The 17500-nt window shown below is 39.7% G+C and overlaps 1 protein-coding gene across 4 annotated transcripts in view; it reads right to left on the bottom strand.

The window, feature by feature from the left end:
* Positions 1-17500, bottom strand: part of LOC127436229 (contactin-1a-like) — a 69318-nt gene that overhangs the window by 36923 nt on the left and 14895 nt on the right. The window lies entirely within an intron of this gene.

The raw sequence follows: 17500 nt of genomic DNA, 5'->3' as shown, positions 1-17500 counted from the left end.
AGTCACATTACAGAAGTCTTGAACTGTTGACTGTTGTTGATTTTAGCCCAGCTGAAATCAGGTCGACCTCGACCTACAAGCTGATAATCCAGTTGAACAATAATCTAAACAGCTTGGACCATAAAATGAGCATAAATGACCAGCTTCAACTAGCTAGAAACTATTTTAAAGCAGCTGTCATCAGCAGTACACTGTCACTGCAACATCTTTTTGAGAGGTTGTGACAGGAGTGATTGACAGACGGTGCTGAGGAGACGAAGAGCAGCCTGTTCTCTCATCATCATCATCATCATCATCAGTGTGACGAGTAAAAACTCACAGTGACTCAATGAGATTATGACAGACAACAGCTGCTTTATAAAGATGAGAGCCAGATGACAGAGACCGATTCCAGTTACTGTCTACTGGACATTAAAGAAATAAATCACACACTGATGTGAGAACTGTGCTAAAAATAAAACATTTATAATGAAATTATACAAATTATTATTAATTAGAAACCCAAACCTGACACAAATCTGAAGGAATCTACTCATATTTAATGGCAGACATTTAGAAAGAGCATTTCATAACATGAAAAGCATTAAACTTATCTATGACATCAATACTGCTGGTTATCCTAATGTCTAGAAATGTCAGTCTGTGGACACTGGATTACACACACTCACAGTTTGACAATCTGTTCACTATTCTTACAACAAACACTTGTTCTGTTATAAAACACTGAAACCAAACTCTATCACACAGAGAGACTGAAACTCATTTATCATGCTTTATACATTATATATCTGATATATATTTACGCTGCTGCTTCAGTATTACCATCAAATCATGAAGAACATAAAAGACACCACATATCTGCACAATGACTGAATATAAATTACTTTATCTCAGAAGATGGATGCATGAAAACTGAATGACACTTTTAAAAGAGATTCACACACACACACGCGCACACACACACACGCGCACACACACACACGCGCACACACACACACACACAACCAAACAACACACACACAACCAAACAACACACACACAACCAAACAACAAACACACACACACACACACACAGCTGTACTAGCACACTAAACCGCGCACACTAAACTACACTAAGCCGCGCGCACTAAACTACACTAAACAGCGCACTAAACCGCACACACTAAACTACACTAAACCGCACACACTAAACTACACTAAACCGCGCGCACTAAACTACACTAAACCGTGCGCACTAAACTACACTAAACCGCACGCACTAAACTACACTAAACCGCACGCACTAAACTACACTAAACCGCACGCACTAAACTACACTAAACCGCGCGCACTAAACTACACTAAACCGCGCGCACTAAACTACACTAAACCGCGCGCACTAAACTACACTAAACCGCGCGCACTAAACTACACTAAACCGCACACACTAAACTACACTAAACCGCACACACTAAACTACACTAAACCGCACACACTAAGCTGCGCACACTAAGCTACACTAAACCGCACACACTAAACTACACTAAGCCGCGCGCACTAAACTACACTAAACCGCGCGCACTAAACTACACTAAACCGCACACACTAAACTACACTAAACCGCACACACTAAACTACACTAAACCGCACACACTAAACTACACTAAACCGCGCGCACTAAACTACACTAAACCGCGCGCACTAAACTACACTAAACCGCACACACTAAACTACACTAAACCGCACACACTAAGCTGCGCACACTAAGCTACACTAAACCGCACACACTAAACTACACTAAGCCGCACGCACTAAACTACACTAAACCGCACACACTAAACTACACTAAACCGCGCGCACTAAACTACACTAAACCGCGCGCACTAAACTACACTAAACCGCACACACTAAACTACACTAAACCGCACACACTAAACTACACTAAACCGCACACACTAAGCTGCGCACACTAAGCTACACTAAACCGCACACACTAAACTACACTAAGCCGCACGCACTAAACTACACTAAGCCGCACGCACTAAACTACACTAAACCGTGCGCACTAAGCTGCGTGCACTAAGCCGCGCGCACTAAACTACACTAAACCGCGCACTAAACCGCACACACTAAACTAAACAGCGCACTAAACCGCACACACTAAACTACACTAAACAGCGCACTAAACCGCGCACACTAAACTACACTAAACAGCGCACTAAACCGCACACACTAAACTACACTAAACCGCATGCACTAAACTACACTAAACAGTGCACTAAGCCGCGCGCACTAAACTACACTAAACCACACACACTAAACTACACTAAACAGCGCACTAAACCGCACACACTAAACTACACTAAACCACGCACACTAAGCTGCGCACACTAAACTACACTAAACCGCACACACTAAACTACACTAAACCACGCGCACCAAGCCGCGCGCACTAAACTACACTAAACCGCACACACTAAACTAAACAGCGCACTAAACCGCACACACTAAACTACACTAAACAGCGCACTAAACCGCACACACTAAACTACACTAAACAGCGCACTAAACCGCACACACTAAACTACACTAAACCGCACGCACTAAACTACACTAAACAGTGCACTAAGCCGCGCGCACTAAACTACACTAAACCACACACACTAAACTAAACAGCGCACTAAACTACACTAAACAGTGCACTAAGCCGCGCACACTAAACTACACTAAACCGCACACACTAAACTAAACAGCGCACTAAACCGCACACACTAAACTACACTAAACAGCGCACTAAACCGCACACACTAAACTACACTAAACAGCGCACTAAACCGCACACACTAAACTACACTAAACCGCACGCACTAAACTACACTAAACAGTGCACTAAGCCGCGCGCACTAAACTACACTAAACCACACACACTAAACTACACTAAACAGCGCACTAAACCGCACACACTAAACTACACTAAACCACGCACACTAAGCTGCGCACACTAAACTACACTAAACCGCACACACTAAACTACAATAAACCGCGCGCACCAAGCCGCGCGCACTAAACTACACTAAACTGCACACACTAAACTACATTAAACCGCACACACTAAACTACACTAAACCGCACACACTAAACTACACTAAGCCACACACACTAAGCCGAACACACTAAACTACACTAAACCGCACACACTAAACTGCACTAAGCCACACACACTAAACTACACTAAACCGTGCGCACTAAGCCGCGTGCACTAAGCCGCGCGCACTAAACTACACTAAACCGCACACACTAAACTACACCAAACCGCGCACTAAACCGCACACACTAAACTACACTAAACCGCGCGCACTAAACTACACTAAACCGCACACACTAAACTACACTAAACCGCACACACTAAACCGCGCGCACTAAACTACACTAAACCGCGCGCACTAAACTACACTAAACCGCGCGCACTAAACTACACTAAACCGCGCGCACTAAGCCGCGCGCACTAAACTACACTAAACCGCACACACTAAACTACACTAAACCACGTGCACTAAGCCGCGCACTAAACCGCGCACTAAACCGCGCGCACTAAGCTGCGCACACTAAACTACACTAAGCCGCACACACTAAACTACACTAAACCGTGCGCACTAAGCCGCGCGCACTAAACTACACTAAACCGCACACACTAAACTACACTGAACAGCGCACTAAACCGCACACACTAAACTACACTAAACAGCGCACTAAACCGCACACACTAAACTACACTAAACCGCACGCACTAAACTACACTAAACAGTGCACTAAGCCGCGCGCACTAAACTACACTAAACCGCACGCACTAAACTACACTAAACAGTGCACTAAGCCGCGCGCACTAAACTACACTAAACCACACACACTAAACTAAACAGCGCACTAAACTACACTAAACAGTGCACTAAGCTGCGCACACTAAACTACACTAAACCGCACACACTAAACTAAACAGCGCACTAAACCGCACACACTAAACTACACTAAACAGCGCACTAAACCGCACACACTAAACTACACTAAACCGCGCGCACTAAGCTGCGCACACTAAACTACACTAAGCCGCACACACTAAACTACACTAAACCGCGCGCACTAAGCTGCGCACACTAAACTACACTAAGCCGCACACACTAAACTACACTAAACCGTGCGCACTAAGCCGCGCGCACTAAACTACACTAAACCGCACACACTAAACTACACTAAACCACGTGCACTAAGCCGCGCACTAAACCGCGCACCAGCATCATGACATCAGAGCCTCCTATCCCACGCTGAGACACGTCCGTCTGTACAAATAATATCATGATACATTGTAAAATAGCATGATAGCACCATAGTACTTTCTTGTAGTTTGTCAGTTTGTGTCTGTTTGTATTCCGAGAGAGAAAACATTCTCAAGATGACTTTCTAAATGTAATCGCACAGAATCCATTACAACTCACTCTGATGATGACTCTGTATTATTCATAAGAAATATTGATTGTTTACTGTGTGCAGCATCTCTCTCTGTTTCATCTGTCTGTATCACAGGTGATTGATTCTGTCTTCTGTGATGATTCAACAAGAGTCACATTCAGATCTGTGTGATCTTGTTCTATTACAGCTCAAAACTACAGATGAAAACCAGACAACATACTGCACTCAAGAGACAGCTAAACAAATCATGACCTGCGAAAAAACCATTCAAAATCAGTATAAAACATCCTTAAAACAAGAGTTCCTAACAGAGAAAATGCCCATGTTGCCCGTGCCTAAATCTGCCACTGAGTCCAGAGAATCTTCCACTGACCTTCAGCTGAAATCCTTCAATGTTATTTTCATGTTGACTCAGCGTTCTCAGCACTGTTCAAACTGAATAACAAACCAATTTCTGCTGGTATAATAACACTGAACCACAAGAGACACATGAAACAACACATCAATGAGAACCGCTGAGTTGTGTTTTACTTCATTTATTTGTGATGTCAACAGATTTATAATTATTTATCGTCACACTGCAGAGGCCGAACACCAATAAACCCCTCAGATCACAGTAATGCTGAGTAATATTTAGAATATTCATGATTTATTATATTATCATTTTGCATGCAATGTGAAGTTAAGTAACATCGTGTATATTGTGATTATTTTAAAGTGCTTTTATTTAGACAATTTATTTCAAGTTTCTAAATCAGCAAGTCATTAGACTTGTTTGACGATCATTCTTTGTCTTTGCAACTATAAGCGCATTAAGACGCCAGCGCGTTATTGAATGGCGCTGCTGCGTTGACATACAGATTCGCGGCTACTTTTAGTCTTCACACGTTGCGCAGTATTTGAGCGCTACTCACGAACAACATCTCACACACAGACACACACACACACACACACACACCCATAAGAACCACACACACACACTAAACTGAAAAATTAGCGATCATCAAACGAGTGATGATCACTTGTGTGTGACTTTATTTTTTTACATTATTATCTGCATAATTTTTTTCAACATCTGAAGTACCTTATTTTGTTGTGGATGTCCCGATGTGGATACTAAATTTGCACTTTTCAGAGAGCTCAATAAAATATTCATATTATATTTTGGTTGTATTTGAGAGCAAAAAAAAAAAATGAAGTGATTGTGTAAAATACATTATATTGGAATATCGTTAGCTGAGCCCTCAGTCAAATCAAATCGTATCGCAGCAGACTTTGAAGTATCAGCAAATATCGGATCGATATAAGATCATATCGTCATGAAACGTCCGATTTACACCCCTCACACACACACACACACACACACTCACACAAACACACACACACTCACACAGACACACAAACACACACAGACACACTCACACAAACACACAAACACTACACACAGACACTACACACAGACACTACACACAGACACTACACACAGACACTACACACAGACACTACACACAGACACTACACACACACACACGATTTAAGACTCTTGAATGATCATGAGTCTGTTGAGAGTTCAGGCAGTGAGTGCTGGACGTGACATCTTCATCCAGTAGATCATGTCACTGTCAGTACAGACACACACTGAGAATAGATGCTTTCATCAATCACTGTTCTCTCAGACGTTATGCTCTCACAACACTGTCACTATTATCTTCACTATTTATACTGTTATTGGCAAACAAACACTACTGTACTCATAAGGGTCACGACCTTCACAGTAACACACACTCTGTTCATGTAAACCATTTACTATTGTAGACAGTGATTTATGCTATATAGCGCGTTTGAACACAATCCTTAATGTATATACAATCAATCATTTCAAATGTGGCCTAACTTTATTATTTGAGCTAACTCCAATTATTATACATTTGTTTTCAGAATATTAGAGACTTGAGAGTGCATTCTTTTCACTTCAGCTAGTAAGCAACCACCTAGCAACCCCTCTGAACCTTAGCAACACCCTAACAACCATTCTGACAACCATAGCAAACACCCTAGCACCCACTCTTGACACATTCACGCTGAACACTTTAGCAACACCCAAGCAACCGGTGTGAACACCTTAGCAACACCCTAGCAGCCACTCTGAACACTAGCAACACCCTAGCAACCATTCTGACAACCTTAGAAAAACCATAGGAACCACTTTGAACACCATACCACACCCTAGCAACCGTTCTGAAAACCTTAGCAACACCCTAGAAACCATTCTGAATACTAAGAAAAACCCTAGGACCCACTTTGAACACCCTAGCAACCATTCTGACAACCTTAGAAACCCCTAGCAACTATTCTGACAACCTTAGCAACACCCTAGCAACCACTCGGAACACATTCTGAATACTTAGAAAAACCATAGGAACCACTTTGAATACCTTAGCAACACTCTAGCAACCATTCTAAACACCTTAGCAACGACTCTGAACACCTAAGCAATAATCTAGCCACCACGTTGAACACCTTATCTTAGAAAATACTGGGACACCATGCACAAGAAAATGAAAAAAATCTAGTTTAATATTGTTATTAAGGATGGTTTCTTCATTATGTCATTAGCAGAGCCCATAATTAATGTTTGCTTTCCATTATGAAGTTTAAACTGGACTCATTTCGGAGAATGCACTTCATAATCAGTACCTGACATTTACAATCATAATAAACAGAATTTACAGTCAATGCCAGCAGATCTCAGGGGAAATTCTTCAATTCGTATTTTACAATTTGACCTTCTAAGGATGTATCTGTGAGTGACTGTACATGGAAACCAGATCTATAAATGAAAGATCCACAGATGAAAGCATTCCGTGAAAGAATATCTCCTCTTATTACCTTTAATACAAATATAATACACTACCAGACCACCGTACCCTTACAAGGCAGCTGCCTATGTAGACAGCAGACAGTAATGCAGCTCACTAGAGTCTGAAACAGAATTACAGTTGTGTTCTCTCTGAGCATAAACTCATTCAGATATGTGTCATTACCTCGACTCCTAAACACTTGACAGAATTAGTAAATGAATCTGCATTAGGTTAGAGATTAACAACCTGAAACAGAAGGATAATGTGATCATAAACCACGCTATGGGACTATCCATGAGTTCAGTGTACAGTTTCTCTGTGCTCAGGTGATTCATGTACACACAACACATTAAAACAGTGTTTCCTGTTCCGCTGTCTGCCGCCACTGAATCTACAACAACATAAAAACACAAATGATGTTTTATAAGTGATGAGTTTGAGTGCAAGGAAAGACTGGGCACCACATACTGATTCACGAGCAAATGACTCTTATGAATCAGTTCTTTAATGGGATAGTTCACATGACATAAGAACCAATTAAGTTTGATGTTACTGACATGTCACCAAATTGGATTTCAGATCCGTTAATGGACTTTAATATTTATTTTATTGGGTGAACTATTCCTTTAAATGAATTGGTCAAAAAGACTCAAGATGTTAGTCTGAATCAGTCTAATGAATAACTTGAATCAGTCTGAATCTGTCAGAGCGGTTACTGAATCAACATCTGACTCACTCGCAGATTGTGTGTTTATATGACAATGTCTTGTTAAAGATGAACATTAACAACAGAATTTTGTTGTAATAATTTGTATTTTGATTAAAAACTAAATTGTTTTGTTTAATCTTTAATAATGAGCGGTTATAGATGCTAAAGCGTAGTTGTGCCGGAAATACAGAATTGTACAATGAGTTCAGTTCTGCACAGGTTTAAAAGTGTCTCACCTCTCACAAAACACCAACAGCATCATCATTCATGCCTCGCCGTCCCATGAGGCCACACGGGACACTTTCAGCGCTAATCTATACACTCTTTAAAAGTGTGTGTGTGTTGCCAACTGTCCCAAATCCACCGAGTCTATTGTCTCCCAAATAAATGAGCAGAGAGGATCGGAGCGCTATCCAAGATACGGGAGATCAGATTAATTCCCGGGACGGTTCGACAGTGGCTCTAATGTGGGCGAGCTATTGAAGATGCATCCCTGCTGAGAGTGCTCGGGACAGACGGGGACGATTTAATCTCCTAAACTCCTCCCACATCTCCAGAGAACTTCAGCACTCACAATAATGATGTCTGAACACGACTCGAACCTTTAAACTCCACGAGAACTCCTGGAGGGAGTCACATTAGCATTCACATTACACTGGACAGTTAATGCACAGACACATAAAGCTGAAACCAGGCCGCACTAGAGCAAGTGAGGTCACTCGTGTCAAACTGAACATGTGAAGTGAATGTTAAACTGCACACGCTAAAGTCTGAGATGCTGAATTAGAGATAGAAATGTCAATTGTCAGTGAACAGTGCACATTTTTACAACTTTTTAAGTGAATTTCCAATCAATATTGTGTAAAATAAGTGTCTTGTTTCATTTGCTGTCATTAAATTGTATGATATATAATGTATAATGTTAATATGAGTCACGCTGCTCTCTAGACATCAATAGAACAGACTGAAGAGATTAATAACTCATATCAAGTCTGAATGAACCATTATACCATTAACAACATAAATCAAGTGTCCTAAAGAGTGTAGTGATCTTGTCTACTGAGGGGACACAGAATCCATTAGTAAATTGTTTTTCTTGTTTTGCACATAAACCCCTGTTGTGGTGTTTATACTGAAAACAAACAAACAGAGAAAAGAGGGGAAATACAAATAAACTGAACTCAAGATATATTCTCTTTCTATCTCATGCAGTTTTGCTTCTTTAAGGATGTTTACATAAATAACTGACTGATAATGAACATGTATGGGTCTTATTTTACTCCAAAATCTAAATAAATAAATTATATATATATATATATATATATATATACAGTGGTGTGAAAAAACTTAACTGTGGTTTATCACACCTGAGTTCAATTTCTCTAGCCACACCCAGGCCTGATTACTGCCACACCTGTTCTCAATCAAGAAATCACTTAAATAGGACCTGCCTGACAAAGTGAAGTAGACCAAAAGATCTTCAAAAGCTAGACATCATGCTGAGATCCAAAGAAATTCAGGAACAAATGAGAAAGAAAGTAATTGTGATCTATCAGTCTGGAAAAAAGGTTATAAAGCCATTTCTAAAGCTTTGGGACTCCAGAGAACCACAGTGAGAGCCATTATCCACAAATGGCGAAAACATGGAACAGTGGTGAACCTTCCCAGGAGTGGCCGGCCGACCAAAATTACCCCAAGAGCGCCGTGACGACTCATCCAAGAGGTCACAAAAGACCCCACAACAACATCCAAAGAACTGCAGGCCTCACTTGCCTCAGTTAAGGTCAGTGTTCATGACTCCACCATAAGAAAGAGACTGGGCAAAAATGGCCTGCATGGCAGAGTTCCAAGACGAAAACCACTGCTGAGCAAAAAGAACATTAAGGCTCGTCTCATTTTTGCCAGAAAACATCTTGATGATCCCCAAGACTTTTGGGAAAATACTCTGTGGACTGACGAGACAAAAGTTGAACTTTTTGGAAGGTGTGTGTCCCATTACATCTGGCGTAAAAGTAACACCGCATTTCAGAAAAAGAACATCATACCAACAGTAAAATATGGTGGTGGTAGTGTGATGGTCTGGGGCTGTTTTGCTGCTTCAGGACCTGGAAGACTTGCTGTGATAAATGGAACCATGAATTCTGCTGTCTACCAAAAAATCCTGAAGGAGAATGTCCGGCCATCTGTTCGTGACCTCAAGCTGAAGCGAACTTGGGTTCTGCAGCAGGACAATGATCCAAAACACACCAGCAAGTCCACCTCTGAATGGCTGAAGAAAAACAAAATGAAGACTTTGGAGTGGCCTAGTCAAAGTCCTGACCTGAATCCTATTGAGATGCTGTGGCATGACCTTAAAAAGGCAGTTCATGCTCGAAAACCCTCCAATGTGGCTGAATTACAACAATTCTGCAAAGATGAGTGGGCCAAAATTCCTCCACAGCGCTGTAAAAGACTCATTGCAAGTTATCGCAAACGCTTGATTGCAGTTGTTGCTGCTAAGGGTGGCCCAACCAGTTATTAGGTTTAGGGGGCAATCACTTTTTCACACAGGGCCATGTAGGTTTGGATTTTGTTTTCCCTTAATAATAACAACCTTCATTTAAAAACTGCATTTTGTGTTTACTTGTGTTATCTTTGACTAATATTTAAACTTGTTTGATGATCTGAAACATTTAAGTGTGACAAACATGCAAAAAAATAAGAAATCAGGAAGGGGGCAAACACTTTTTCACACCACTGTAAATCCATCTCCTAATGGCATACAGGTCTGTCATATTACTTTAAACACACGGGGACACGAGACATCATTCACGATAGAGCTGATGATTTTTGTGTCACCAGAAAGCGTTTGAGTCACTTTTCAGAAGTTGCTAAAAGTTCCAAATAAATTTTAAATGTAGCTAAATTTGATGCTAGGTGCTTTTTGAAGAAAAAGTTGCCAGGATAGTCTTAAAAGTTGCTAAATTTAGCAACAAAATTGCTAAGTTGGCATCACTGCTCATAAGTGCCTAGTGACGTTCTTGTTCTCACTTGTGTATTTTATGTTAATTGTTACAATGTTACAATTTTGGTCAGGATTCTCTTAGAAAACAGATTTGTAATCTCAAGAGGCTAACCTGGTAAAATAAAAGGTATAAATAAGTTTTTTTTAATACATTGTAAAGTATTTATACACCATAGTAGTACTCCCTTGAGTTTTCTATTTTCTTTAAGCAACATATATTTCATTTGCTTTTTATGTATTAATTTGGGGTTAAATATGAGCATTTTCTTGACAGGTGATTTTTGGAGTTTCTAATGAAAAAATAAGATCCCTCCCCCATAACTATTTATAATGAGACTAAAATTAAGAAACATAGTGTGCATTTTAACAATCTATAATCAATACCGTTTGCAGCTGATGAAGACTGAGTCTGCTTTCACAAACATGTAAATAAATGAACCGAAGTGACACTTATTACATCATTACACTCAGTGAGTTTCATATGATCAGATATTCAAACACTACACAACTACAAACACACAAACACAATTGTTGTAAATGTCCGTTCAAGTCTCTGTGGAAAACACTGCAATTATTCCACCAATCACAGGAAGTACAAATCACTCTTCACAGGTGAGTGATGTGAGAGAGAGAGAGACACTTCCTGTCTCCATCTTCCGTTCATTTTAATAATTGAAAACAGCATGACATCAGACAATACACTACAATCCCATTAGATCCACAAAATAATCTGTGTTAATGTTATCATGCTAAAGCTATTGCATCTCTAAATTCCTCCCCATTAAAACACCACCACATATCCCATGATGCACTGATTGATTTGTGTTGATTGCAGCGGTTTCTAACCGTCTGTCGTCTGCAGATGTACCGTCACCCGTGGTGAAGTGTCGTCTCTCAGCAAACACTCACGAAATATACTGACTCAAACAATGAGTCATTTACAGGCCAAGCTTCTCAAACACAAACATTGTGATGTTTTACTGTACAACAGACAGAGGACATTCATACTGTATATCAGTTTACTGCACATCACATCACAATACACACATGACAATGCACAAAAACACACAAGAGATGTAAAGTTGTAAATGGAGCTCTTTATGTGAATGAACTCAAGATTTTGAGAGACTTCTCAGTGCCTATATAGTGTAATCCTCTTATTTGGAAGTTGCTTTGGATAAAAGCGTAGCTAAATTAATACATTTAATTTCTCAAAAGTTTCTGCAACTATCCTTGTGCGACCCTGTGTCCACATGTGTGGATGTTGTATTTTAGCTTCACTATATGCAACGCATAATTTAAATGAATTTAAACCGACTGAATACTGTTCACAAGACTCTAGACTGTCATTTAAGGGTTAAACTTCTGCCGCACCAAGTCACGTGACACAACAACATGATGTTGATTTCCCTGAAAATAAGGTGCATTTCAAACTGTTCTGAGACCAGTGCAGACAGACAGCACACTGGAGGTTAAGTCATTCACTAAATAGGGAGCAAGGGAGCATCCTATAGCTCTCTATGCAGTTAAGTGCATTCACTCCTAACATCTGATCAAAAGTTCAGTTTCAGGCTGCAGATGATGTTTGGATCACTCAACATGTTTGACAGACATGTGACAATGATAATCAGTACATAGATTCAGAATTTATAATGTATCATTTTATTTTAACATGATTGACAGTGATTGGATGATGCTGGACATTACTTTGAATCTGAATTAATTATGATAATTTATGATGTAATGTCTGTAACATCTCAAAAACATGAATAATCAACACTCCTGGAAACATAATCAACAATTTGATGAAAAGAATCTGACTTTCTATAGCTTAATATTATTTAAATTAAACTTAGTCCCGCTGTCCACATATGAGGACATTAATTTTTAGGAAAACTATTTGCTCTAGAATTCTTTATTTTTTGCTTGTTTACTAGGTGTAACTAGTTACAAATCAAAAAGGGGAATATAAAATGCACACTGCAGTCACGTGGGGGTCTCAGGAGGCTATAAGGGAGCTATAAAATGAATGTGGCAAGCACAGCTCAGATCAGTAGAGTGCAACAGTGCCTGCCCACTTTTTCTGCCATCTGGGTTCCGGAAGTATTTTTCATTTTCTTCATAGACTTTTAATAAAATCCTCCAATAAAGAGAGTTATGAGCCTTGAACCAAACCAACCAGCTCTGAGGTGAATCACAACATCACAAACTTTCATTGGAAGCAAACAAGCATTTGAAAAACGTACAAAAAGACAAAGATACAAGACTGTATACTTACTGTCTTTAATGAGGGAATGAACTACAATCCCATGATGCATTGCGAACGATGTCACTAAATAAAAATTGATGGGAATATATTAAACTATTTATTTAGGTTATTGACTATAAGTATAGAAACAATATTTTTTCGTTTATTGCAAAATATTCTGATATGTACAAATATATAAGTAGTTTAAGGGTGAAGGGAGACCGACTCGATTACATCATTCACAATGCATCATGGGAGCGCGCAGTCGCTCCTGAGCTCGTTTCGCAGGTTTCGTTGGACGCGGTTCTCTGATTGGTGGGTCTTTCTCTGCTGGATCATGGGTAATGTAGTTGTTTACCAGCAATTCCGCTATCAAACACACTTTTTAAACAATGAAGTTGAAATAACACAGACAGATGGCTTCAATGGAAGCATATACCATCGATTAACAACCTCAGAGCTCATGGTAGGTCTGTCTTAAAGTTTTATAAGTTAGCATGGATAATAAACCAACCGCTCTCAGTCCACAAGCATTTTCCAAAAGTTGCTCACCCACACTGAAACGTCTGAAAACGCTTATGTCCCTGTACTGCACGAGTAAAACGTAAGATGCTTCGACATGCGTCATTTCCGTCAGGCGTTTATTTACTTTCCGCCTCTTTGAAACGTTGCAGCAATGTACGGTCCGAAACGCAACTGTCCTCGTGTTCCGCCGCTGAACAACAACTGCGAGTAAACATCCCGTCTCCTTTGAAGAAATGTAAGCTGATGTACAAACTGACATTAATCTTTAACAACGCAATCAAACTGGAGAGTAGCCAAAACAACTGCGATACAACGTCGTCCACCATCTTGTTTTGGACTGAATGGGTCAATGACTGCATCACATGACTAAAAATGCATCATCGTTTTCAAAAGCATCCGTTTTTACAGTCCACACTACAACGCGAAAACGGCGTTTTCAAATTTATCCACTTTGGAGAGCATTTTCAAAAAGCTCCATTTTCGCGGACAAAAACGGCATCTCAGTGTGGACAGAAGGCCAAAATGGAGAGAAAAAAAAATGCGTTTTCAAACGAAAACATATGGACAAGGCCTAAAGTGATCTCATTTGTGATTATTCCTTAATGTGGGACAAAATGCAATTGTATTTTGTCACAACCACTTTAAATCACGTTAAAAACTAGTGTAGATGACTTTACCAATGAAATCTGTTGTATATGTGATCAAACTCAACAATTAAACATCAGAGAGTTTGAAATCCATCTGTATCATGAAGCAAAACTGAAAATACTGAATAAAATCAATACACAAAATACAGATCTAGATCAGGGGTTTCAAAATGTGCAGGAGTGTGATCAGGCCCATGGGATGATTTGAGCCCATTTAGATGTAAATTATACTAAAGACATGTGCATCCAATTATTATATTGGTACGATATATTCGTAATATTCTCATTTTAGCTCTAGCAGGACAGAAGCGGATTGACATGTTAAAGCACCTTACACAATCATACATCATTAGTGTAATGAGCTTTAAGAGCTTGTGTGATCAAACTTTTGACCACAAATACAGTTACTGACAAACAATACACTATAACAATGTTAAAATGAGCTTTATCAATCAAAATCAATAAAACGATCCCTCGAAGTCTTTTCTCTGGGTAATTAACCTTTTCAAAAGCATCTGGATTAACTGACCTTGAGAACGAGATCAATGTCTTTAACTGACAGGTAGATGATTGTATCTCTCACTGTCAGATGATCTTGTGATGTTCAGGACATTTAAAGTTGATTAAAGAGACGGTTAATCAGATAAGACTGTGACTGATGCTTATACACATGATCATGCTGAATCTAATCAAACTGACCTCAGAAACTCAGACGCCCACATCACAGATGAGCTAAGAACAACAGCGCTAATGGCTAAAAGACAGAAATAAACGGTGTAAGCTAAAGAACGCCAGCGGCTTTAACTGACTAAACCTCAAAATCATCAGAGAACATCATATAATACCAGCAAACATCCGTGTACTTTATGTAACAGCATCATCCGATTATGTGGGTAAAAACTTAAAAGATTAAATTCACCCAAAAATGAAAATTCAGTCATTGTTTACTCACCCCTGTGTTGTTATAACACTATATGACTTATCTTTCTTTTTCTGAACACAAAGGGAGAAATTGTGAATAAATGTTGTGCTCAGTGATGTCATACAATGGCAGTTTATGGTGACCACCTCTTCAAGCTTCAAAAGAACACAAAAGTATAATTCAGAAGTCTAATAAATTATTCATGAGACTCATGATTGTTATGAAAGTATACGATAAGATTTGATGAGAAACAAACTGAAATCTAATGTATTATTTAGTGAAAATGTTCACTGACCGTTGATCTCCTGTGTGTGTTCATGATAGGACACAAGAGCAACAGTAGTTACGCTGCCGCCCGCAAGGTGGGGCGTTCAAGCGAAAACTCATTTTGTTTCGCTTCAACAGGACCACAAGCGATATTAACAACAGAAAACACACCATAGCTGCACACAAAACAGAGAACAGAACTCACTAAACATGTCTGAAGAGTTTGTAGTCCAAGAATTGATGCATTTCTATGCCCAGCCTTATTTTTTTGAATCCTCAATCAAAGAGAGAGATGAGGCTGAAGATCACACTGTGTCCTACTCAGACGCCAAACTACATGCGATAAAATTAATATTTGCTATGTTAATCAGAGTTTTTGTCCTAAGCAGCTGCGACGAGCAACGGGACATTCTATCGATCGCTTGTTTTCTATATTTGGCATCACGCCGGGTAACCCTGTCCGCTACGAACTGGCACTGGTCCAAAATCTTTCTGATAACATTACATTGAAACCATCATTTCACTTGCTGGTTAAAACTACTTGATTTTGGCCAAGAATGTTACACCTCCCGACTGTTTTTGTGTAGGTCTGACACACACCTGTTCAGAATAGTGACAGACATTCCCGCTCCCTCTGCCTTTCTCTCCGGTTCTTCCACTTCACTTTTGGTAAGTGAAACCACCAAAGTCTGACTGTAGCATCTGGGTGTGTATGTGTAGCTACCTTCAGCCTCCTCCATGACACGGTTTGATTAAGGACTCCACTTCAAAAAAATAAGGCTGGGCATAGAAATGCATCAATTCTTGGACTATAAACTCTTCAGACATGTTTAGTCAGTTCTGTTCTCTGTTTTGTGTGCAGCTGTGTTGTGTTTTCTGTTGTTAATATCGCTGGTGGTCCTGTTGAATCGAAACAAAACGAGTTTTCTCTTGAACGCCCCAATGTCGTCAGGGGTCTGCGTGAACTGTTGCTGTTGTGTCCTATCATGAACGCACACAGGAGATCAACGGTCAGTGAACATTTTCACTAAATACATTAGATTTCAGTTTGTTTCTCATCAAATCTTATCGTATGCTTTCATAACAATCATGAGTCTCATGAATAATTTATTAGACTTCTGAATTATACTTTTGTGTTCTTTTGAAGCTTGAAGAGGTGATCACCATAAACTGCCATTGTATGACATCACTGAGCACAACATTTCTTCACAATTTCTCCCTTTGTGTTCAGAAAAAGAAAGAAAGTAATATAGGGTTATAACAACACAGGGGTGAGTAAACAATGACTGAATTTTCATTTTTGGGTGAACTATCCCTTTAAAGTCCTGCCCACACAGAATGACATCATACATTTTAACAATACATTTTACAATAAACTTAAAATAAGAGGAAAACAGTAATAAATAATGATCTTTCAGAGACAGTCATTGATGTTGTGAGGTGATTTCTGGCATTCTCTGTGTAGAAGTCAACAATGAGAACATTTCCATGCACGGTCTTACACCGATTATGCTGGTCATGTAAACGCAATAAACGGCGTTCCTTTATCGCTGTAAGGTCATAAACGGTGCGAGAATAAACCGGTCGACACGGGTAGATTTTTGCACATTACGAAGATTTCGCGTGGCATGTAAACACCTTTACCGGTATTCTTACCTGCTTATCCAATGTGCGCATGCATCGAAAACATTTCTCTTCACGGTTTGACGTTTCCAATCTCATGTAAACATGGTTTTCTTGCTTTGTCAGATTTTTTAAATAAGCTGATTTTTGGGAGTTATCAGCGTATTGGTGTGCATGTAAACGTGCTCAGTGTTTCTTACTGATTGAAACGACTCCGAGTGTGCTTCCTTCCTCTGCATTTTAACAATCAA

The sequence above is a fragment of the Myxocyprinus asiaticus genome, chromosome 46 (genome assembly GCF_019703515.2).
Source record: "Myxocyprinus asiaticus isolate MX2 ecotype Aquarium Trade chromosome 46, UBuf_Myxa_2, whole genome shotgun sequence".
In the NCBI taxonomy this organism is placed as follows: domain Eukaryota; kingdom Metazoa; phylum Chordata; class Actinopteri; order Cypriniformes; family Catostomidae; genus Myxocyprinus; species Myxocyprinus asiaticus.
Note: the sequence above shows the minus strand (reverse complement) of the source record. Positions and strands in the feature narration are given on the sequence as shown.